The following is a 9,413-nucleotide window of genomic DNA, read 5'->3' as shown; positions in this document are numbered from 1 at the left end:
GAAATGCTTCTCAGTTTTAATATTAACAGTGGTGTTATAAAGAGCGATTCCTAACCTGACTTTCTCCCTGGGGTACCAACATATCGAAGCATACTAAATTCATATAAAATTGCATTCTGCCCTATTTTAAGAGACTTTCATCTGTTAAAAATGAATAGAGGGACAGAAGATAAGTATTTTTTTGCCACACAGAATTAGAAGTTCTTATTTCCTGTTAAGATTGAACTGGCAGTGTCTGTCACAAATATCTCTTTAAACCCTTAGAAAACATAAACATTCTGCATTAAAGTGAAGCCTGGGGCCCCATAATTGGCATGGGCTCTACTGACCTCCCATTGTGACTTTGGTAGGATAATAAGTGAAGCCCTAAAGAAATGGGAGATCCCCACAGTTACCGTGGGTCTTTATTGCTTCTGTGTTCCTGCAGGGAACATAACGAGCCAGGATCTGGGATTCCTAAGACAGGAATTGTTGCTTCTGGCCATGGATGGTGATCTGGTGCACCATTGTTGGCTGGTACGTGGACAGAGGTAAGATGTACTCGGCCTTCACAGGGGTATGTGGGCCCTGCTGGTCAGGGGCAAACCTGATAAGTAGAAAAGGCATTTTTAAAATTCCTACATTAACTTCCTTACTCAGCGTGGGGGTGGAGGGCAAGGGAATGGAATAGTGGCAGGCTCTGAAGTTAGCTGGATATCTCGGTTTCCAAATGTAAAGGGCAAGTGGGCATTGAAGTGCTCCGGGTGGCCCTTCTACAGTCCTGTGCAGTTAAGTTGTCCTTCTAATGATCCCACTAACCCTGTCGGAGGTCAAAGTTGAGGGTATTAGTGGGCATGATCTTCTTGCAACCAATAGGATTGCACCTCATGGAAATTTGGACATTCCAAAGAATGTTTTTTTTTAAAGTCATTTTTTTGTTATCTTCTTTCCTTGAATTATTCTATTATCCTTCCCATGTGTATAATATTGTGGTGGTGAAGGAAGGCTGCTCACCGCTGATCTGGAAGGAAGCAGTCGCAATCTCTGTGGAGGGAATTTCCCCTTTCCTGAAGGCAGTTTAACTCTGGCACCAAGTCAAGGAGATGTCTTGGCATCGAGTGGCAAAGCTGTCAGCGAATAGGTAGGTAACCAACCACACTGAAATATTCAGGCACAAGACGCAAAACAAGAACCTCAGAACACTTGAAATCTTTCCCTTTTAATTTACGTTTTCAGATAGACAAGCAAAAATAAAGGTTATTTGATTTTTAAAGGGAAAATTATGTTTCTAAATGTATTTTATCATTTTGGAGGAATTTGACATTCCATGAATATAAAATAAGCTTTGCCAGGGTCTGTGAGAGCCTGTAGCTATGAACTCCTGAATCAGTAAAAACCAGATTGCTCCTCATTCATCAAGGTGGATCTTTTCCCAGGATGTATTTTACATAAGATTAACAGGGTAGAAATTCTTGCCAAACCATGGTTGGAAAGGAGAATGCAATTTTGTTGGAACCTTTAGCCTTGGAGAAAAGAAGGCTGTGAGGAGACTTGGTAAAGGTATTCTAGGGGTATGGACAGGGTAATTAAGTTGCCTCTGTGGAGCACATCAAGAACTAGAGGGCACAGATTAAAAATAATAGGCAAAAGGTATAGAAGAGAGAGATGTGAGGAAAGATTGTTTCACCATAGCTTGTTTGGAGTCTGTAACAAACTTCCTGAAAGACAGATTTGATCAAGGTATTCAAAAGGGAATTGGAGTGCTTTCTGAAAATAAATAATATGCAATGTTATAGGGATAAGGTAGGGGAGAGGCTTTAGGTAGCATACTCTTTCAGAGAGCCAGTGCAAACTCAATGGGCCAATCGGCCTCCTTTTGCACTGTGAAGATGCTGTGGTTCTGTGATCTAATCACATCCTCTGAAAGAATGTAGATACATCAATAGCAGCTCCTGGATTTCCACACTATTTTGCACATTCCTAAAGTTCCTGTCCATTTCTGTAGAGCAAACTCTGAGAGTTTTACCACTGTTACAGTAGCAAAATCTCAGCCTTTATCCACGGGACTTCCATGGTCAGAGTGAGAGGGAAAGAGAAACAGTTTATGTGCACCGTGGAAAGCGAAGCTCCATATCGCCACCTAAACCTCGCCTATCTTCCAAATTTGCTCTGGTATATTGGATTGCCCTTGTGCGAACTCTTTTTTCAGTGAAAAATGCACATAAGAACATAAGAACATAAGAAATAGGAGCAGGAGTAGGCCATCTAGCCCTTCGAGCCTGCCCCGCCATTCAATAAGATCATGGCTGATCTGTCGTGGCTCAGTTCCACTTTCCCGCCCTCTCCCCATAACCCTTAATCCCTTCTCTTATCAAAAACCCATCAACCCGCTTCTTAAAAATATTTAGCGAGGCAGCCTCCACCACTTCAACGGGCAGAGAATTCCAGAGATTCACCACCCTTTGAGTGAAGAAGTTCCTCCTCAACTCCGTTCTAAACCGCCTCCCCTTTATCTTGAGGCTGTGCCCCCTAGTCCTACTGTCTTTTTTGAGCGGGAAGAGTCTCTCCACCTCTATCCTATCCATCCCATTCATCATCTTATACGTCTCAATGAGATCTCCCCTCATTCTTCTAAACTCTAACGAGTACAAGCCTAGTTTATTCAGCCTCTCCTCATAGCTCAATCCCCTCAACTCCGGTATCAGCCTAGTAAACCTCCTCTGCACTCCCTCCAGGGCCAAAATATCCTTGCGCAGGTGCGGCGCCCAAAACTGCACACAGTACTCCAGCTGCGGCCTCACCAATGCACATTACGTACCAAAAAGAAATTCCAGCCCCCTCTTCCATCCAAAATTTAGAAGATTATTTCTCTGCAGCAATGAGACCTAATCTAAAGCAAGAGGACATGACTATCTTGGAGTAGTCATTAAGATGAGCAACATATTAACAAGTTCAAATAGAGTATGTAATATGCTATTTAAATCTAGAAGAATGATAGAAAGTAGAGGATGTATTTTTTAGAATAATGATTAATCGCAGCCTTCTGCCAAAGGTACATTGCTTTGCTATTTATTCAAATACTATTCAAATGGTGACAGTGTTATTACTCTGAGATGAGTGAATATTCCAACTCCAGGAAAAGGATAGGGAAGTGTCAGGTTAGAAACCACCTCGAGAAAATGCTATTTTGTGAAGTTGTTTCTTTAATGTATTTAAAATGATGGTGTGCAGCCGTCTCCAAAGGCTGCCACCCGGAAATTGAAGATAACCAGTTTATCTGATGGCCGCATTAATTAAAGAGTCAAAATCATAGAGCAATTATTAGAATTTGTGGGTTGTTGAGAGTGCAGTATCATTGAAAATGTGCTTCCTCAGCCCACAAATCATGAAGAGGAACTGATACTGCACCAGCAGTCCTTTTCCGGAAAACCATCCTGAAAACCCAACTTGTTGGGTTGCTGGAGAGAGCTGGGCGGAGATGGGGGCACACCATCCCATTGTGACCCCTCTTTTTAACTACAGATTTTTTTTTGGGTGAGAGACATCATGTTTTGTTTCAGGTTTCTATGAGATGTGGGCATCAGTGGCAAGGTTGCCCACTCGATTTGCCCTCGAGCTGAGTGATTTGCTAGGCCATTACAAATCATCGAATCATAGAATCCAGAAAGAGGTCTTTCGACTCATTGAGTCTAGACCGACCGTAATCCCACCCAGGCCCAATTCCCGCAACCTCACACATTTACCTTGCCAATCCCCCTGACAAGAAAGCCAATTTAGCATGGCCAATTCACCTAAACTGCGCATCTTTGGACTGTGGGAGAAATGGTTGGAAAGGAGAATGCATGCAGGCATGAGGAGAATGTGCAAACTCCACACAGACAGTAACCTGAGGCTGGAACTGAACCTGGGTCCATGACGCTGTGAGGCAGCAGAGCTAACCACTGTATCATTGTACCACTCCTACATTACAACTACATTGCTGTCTGTAGTCATCTGTAAACTGGACCAGGTTAGACAGCAGATTTCCTTCCCTAAAAGACATTAGCAAACCAGACGGCCACCATGGTTTCATGATCATCATTGCTAGACACGATGATTTGGATTTTACAGCCCCTTTGTCAGGCATTTTTCAGTGGTGTGGTGGGAGTTGTAAAATATGTTGGGTGTCCAGCTCATCTCTTCCCTGCCCCGCCCCAACCTATTCCCCATAATATGAGGGGGTGGCTAAGGTACCCAATAGGCTACCCATCTTAGACCATTATGGCACTTAACTGCCCAATTAAGTGGCAATTAAGGGCCTCAATTTACCACCAATGCCATAAAATGTTGAGCAGTGACAGGCAGGCCAAAGAGCAAAGACCGATTTTATAAAGTCTTTGAAAAAGGAGAAAAGGGGGAGTCATCCATCAGGCTGTGCCCTCTGCATGTCAGGGGGACCCCACCAAGGTTCCTTGTTGAATCACTGCAGTCGCTGAGCTGCACGTACATCCACAGTGTTATTACAAATGAAGTTCCAGGATTTTGACCCAGCAACAGAGAAGGAATGGTGGCTTAGGATGGTGAGTGACTTGGAGGAGAACTTGTGGTATTTCTATGCATCTACTGCCCTTGTCCTTCTAGGTGACAGAGGTTTGGAAGAAACTGTTGCATGAACCTGGTGAGTTGCTGCAATGCATCATGTAAATGTTACACAGTTCTGCCACTGTGTCAGTGGTGAATGGAATGAGCATTTAAGGTAATGGATTGGGTACCAATCAAGAGGGCTGCATTGTCTAGGATGTTGTTGACTTCTTGAATGTTGTTGGAGCTACATTCATTCTGGCAAGTGGAGAATATTCCATCCCTTTCCTGACCCATGCCTTTTAGGTGGTAGACAGGTTTTGGATAGCCAGAGATGTGAGTTAGTCAACACATAATTCCAGCTTCTGACCTGCTGTTCCAATCACTGTGTTTATATGGCTGGTTCAATTCAGTCTCTAGTCAGTGGCAAACAGGCCTTGGTAAAGGATGGTGCCAAACACCAAGGAGCTAGGGGATGGCACGGGCTCCAAGTTGTAACAGAATTTCTCATCAGAGCTGCAGACTTGATAGACTGGCTTTAAAAAAATGCATCTGTCAGGCTAAAAGTTACAATTTTAAAAATCTGGTTGCTAGTGTCAGCAGAAATTTCAGTAGTTATTGAGGTACTACTTTCAAGCTTTGGATAGCTTTGTGGTTCCAATTGTCTTTGAAAAGCCTGCCAGAAAACCATGAAGCTGCCCAAAGATCAAAGCAGCACAAATACTGTCAGCTGATGTTCTTGCTTCAAAAAAATGGTAAGCCAAATTCCTGTAATTTACAAAGTTGTGCTGTGTGTGTGTGTGTGTGTGTGTGTGTGTGTACTTGAGAAAGGAAGTTAGAGTGAGGAAGATTGGAAGGGTGTAGGGGGTTGGTTAACCAGAGTGAGGGGAGATTGGAGGGGACTTGGGAGGATTTAAGAGTAGGTTGGAATGGGGATGTTGGGGGGTTTTGAAGGCTGCATTCAGGGGAGGCTGAAGGGAAATTGGGGTGAAAGTTAGCTACAGTGTTAAATTATTTCATACGTGTAATGATTTCTCTGTAGCCACTTGATTGCTCTGTGATTAATTATGCTTAGAAAATCAACATTGGACCTGATCATCAGTGAGTGCGTTATTGCTGTAAGTGCTGCTTGGAGGCACTATTAACAACACCTTCCACCACTTTGCTGATGATTGAGAGTAAACAGATGGGGTGGTAATTGATGAGTTGGACTTGTTCTGCTTTTTGTGGACAGGATATACCTGGGCAATTTTCCACATGTCAGATAAATGCCTGCGTTGTAGCTGTAAGAGCCTGGCTAGGGGCATGGCTGGTTCTGAAGCACAAGTCTTCAGTACTGTTATCAGAATGTTATTAGACTTTGCAGTATCCAGTGCCTTCAGCCATTTCTTGGCATCACATAGATTGACTCAAATTAGCTAAATGCTGTCATCTATGATGCTGGGGACCTCAGAAGGAGACTGAGATGGGTCATCTACCTGGCACTTCTGGCTGAAGCTATCCTGTCCACAGAAGAACAGAAGTCATAGAATGATAGAATGATAGAATCCCTCAGTGCAGAAGGAGGCCATTTGGCCCATTGAGTCTGCACCAACCGCAATCCCACCCAGATCCTATCCCCATTACCCCATAACTTCATGCATTTACCCTAGCTAGTCCCCCTGACACTAAAGGGCAATTTAGCATGGCCAATCCACCTAACACGCAGAGGAAATTGCAGCACACAGAGGGAAGATCATGCAGACACAGGGAGAATGCGCAAACTCCACACAGACAGTGACCCAAGCCGGGAATCGAAACTGGGTCTCTGGCTCTCTGAGGCAGCAGTGCTAACCACTGGGCCACCATCCCATGTGTTACTGCTGCGGTGTGAATATGTCAGCGTTGGACTCCACTGCACCCTCCACTGCAGAGTCTGCATGGTCCTCCCAGTGCACCATGTCTCAGGACACTCCCCGCACCCCCCCCCCACCCCCCCGCCCCCCTGCTGCAGCACATCAGGCAGACAGCGCTGGCTGAGCCACAAGAGCATGCAGCGTGCACCTGGCAGACGGTGCCCCACATGAGATGACGGCATCTGTGTTGATGATCTGGCACGTCCTGTGTGTGGCACCGTGGCCACCACCCTCCAGAAGGTCAGGCAGCCCGCTGCGGACAACGGTCTGCCCGAGGCCACGCAACTGTTTGAAGGCAGGCAGGACATGAGGGTGTGGGGATGGCCTTGGTGAGAGGCCCATCCTCACTGATGACATGTTGAAGGCTCCGGAGAAGACTCTGTAGCTTCTCTGCTTGTGGGGAATCAGTCTGTAAAATCGGTCTGTTCAGGACAACTTTCCTTCCAGGGGTAGTCAGCAGTCCACCCCCCACCTTGTTAATCCCAGCTCCACATTTTAATTCCAAAGTTTTAGATCTATTGAAACATTGTGGTGCAGAAAGAGACCATTCGGCCCATCATGTCTACACTGCCAAAAAGAGAAAACATAAACTAGCCTCTTATTTTAATCCCACTCTTTAGCACCTGGTCTATAGCCTTGCAGGTTTAAGCATTCCAGATTTCATTTTCCCCATGCACCATCTTTCCAGCCAAATATTTGTAGAACCATAGAACCATAGGACATTACAGCACAGAAACAGGCCTTTTGGCCCTTCTTGGCTGTGCCAAACCATTTTTCTGCCTAGTCCCATTGACCTGCACCTGGACCATATCCCTCCACACCCCTCTCATCCAAATATCTCAGCTGATATATGCTGCTACTTGTGCTCTGACTCGCACATGGCATTGGTGGTAATGCTGAGATCACTGCGTTTGAGGTCCTATTTTTCAACATGCTTCCTAATATATATTCAGCTTTCAGGACCCTCATCCCTTCTTTAACCAATGTCATTGGTACCAATTTGTACCATGACCACTATCTGCCTGTTCATCCTCCCCTTCCATGTCCTTTAGCCACTCTGAGACATCCTTGGCCCTAGCACCAGGGAAGCAATAGACCTTCCTGGAGTCTTGTTTGTGGCCACAGAAACACCTATATATTCCCCTTACAATTGAATCCCCTATAAATATTGCATTCTCACACTTTCTCCTCCTTTCCTGCACAGTAGAGCCACCTGTGGTGCCACGAATTGGACTGTTATTGCTTTTCTCTGAGAGGCCATTCCAACCAACAGCATCCAAAGCATTATATCTATGGCCTAGTATCACATCATGCTGATAACTTTGAAGAAATGTGACAGGTATTTTTCTTTTGGTCTTTCTGGAAGATTCTTTACTCTTAAATAACATGACTAGAAACCACATTTAACAGTCTGTCAACCAAAGCTGGCAACAACCTAGCAGTAGAAATCCCTAGATTTATGCAGGGGACACTGTTTGAATTTAACAAAATAAAAGTTATTGCTGTTGGCAAAACCAAATCATCCTGTTCATGAAAGATAGGAAATTACAGGTAGGAGTGTTTGTCTTCTCGTAACATTAAAATAATTCAAAAAATAGATTTATAAAGTCCCTACTCAGTTTAGTGACCTCTGGTTACTTTTAGTACACTTTAAGTCTCTCCTATTCCTCATCTATCTAACTGTTTGTCTGACTTCAATGTGTAATACTTAAAACATGCTGCCGAGGTATAATGGTGATATTGCAAAGCAGTGACCTGTTGTGGAAACTGCCTGATTTTAACTGGCCTGGTTGTTAAGATGAAAATCTATCCCCTATTCTTGAATGGATAACTTAATGCTAGAAATGTGTTTGGTTGCCATATTAATTCTATCTGCCCCGACTGCTCGCTCTACCCATCATAATAATGTTCAACTCTTGATGTGTTGCTGGACCCTAAGCTGACTTCAAACCCACACTACCATTGGAGATAAAAGCAAATTACTGCGGACACTGGAATCTGAAACAAAAACAGAAAATGCTGGGAGATCTCAGCAGGTCTGACAGTATCTGTGGAGAGAGAATAGAGCTAATGTTTTGAATCTGGACAACACTTCATCAGAGCTCTGACTACCCACTGGAGTAATGCTTGTGTGTGCCTCTATCTCACTCCCATTGTCACTCACCATTCAGTCATGTCAGGATTAAAGTTTGACAATGTTTCACAGTTTCATGCCACACACCTTCCAAATGATCACGGGCTCCCTGACCCATTTACTGTGCTGAACATTGTACTGCACATTCTGTATCTCTATCCTTACTGACCTTCTTCTCTTTCCAGCTTCAGAATCTCCTCGAAACTTGACTCTTTGACCTTACTTTGTCACTTTCCTGATGTTCCTCACATGCCTTCTTGATGCCCATTCCTTCTGTTGTCAAGTGATTTAGAACGTGCTCATTGCTTCATGATGTCCAAGTAGTACCCTTTCAATCATTGCAGCAACAGCATACATTACATAGCCTGTTGTTGTCACTATTGCTTGGTCTTCAACAAAATGTAATAAAATCTTTATTTAGTAGGAGTCAATGCTTTGGAGAGTAAAAGGGGCAAAAGGCTACAAAAGGTTCGAAAGAGAAAGAAAAACAGTAGAAGACTGTAGGTTATAGAATAAGTGTACTGATCATACTTGTGGGTTAGTTTGGTTTCAACACCTCAAAACTGGAAGGTAATTTATGACTAATCATTTTGTGCTACTGAGTGAAATATTACAATCCTGAGCCTTGTACAGTATTTTGTATAACATTTACACTTTGAGACGGTAAGGCAACATCATAGTGGGAAAGTATTTTTCGCAAAACAGCAGTTCTCAATAACATACATCAACAGTAATTATCCCAAAATAAATCATTCTTTACAACTCAGGAAGATTCATTGAATGTTTTGATGGAAAGGTAAACAAACATTTATTGTTAATCAGAAAGCATCAGTTGCCCTGTCCCA

Source organism: Carcharhinus amblyrhynchos, chromosome 9 (assembly GCF_965287045.1).
Source record: "Carcharhinus amblyrhynchos chromosome 9, sCarAmb.v2.hapA, whole genome shotgun sequence".
Taxonomy (NCBI): domain Eukaryota; kingdom Metazoa; phylum Chordata; class Chondrichthyes; order Carcharhiniformes; family Carcharhinidae; genus Carcharhinus; species Carcharhinus amblyrhynchos.
Note: the sequence above shows the minus strand (reverse complement) of the source record.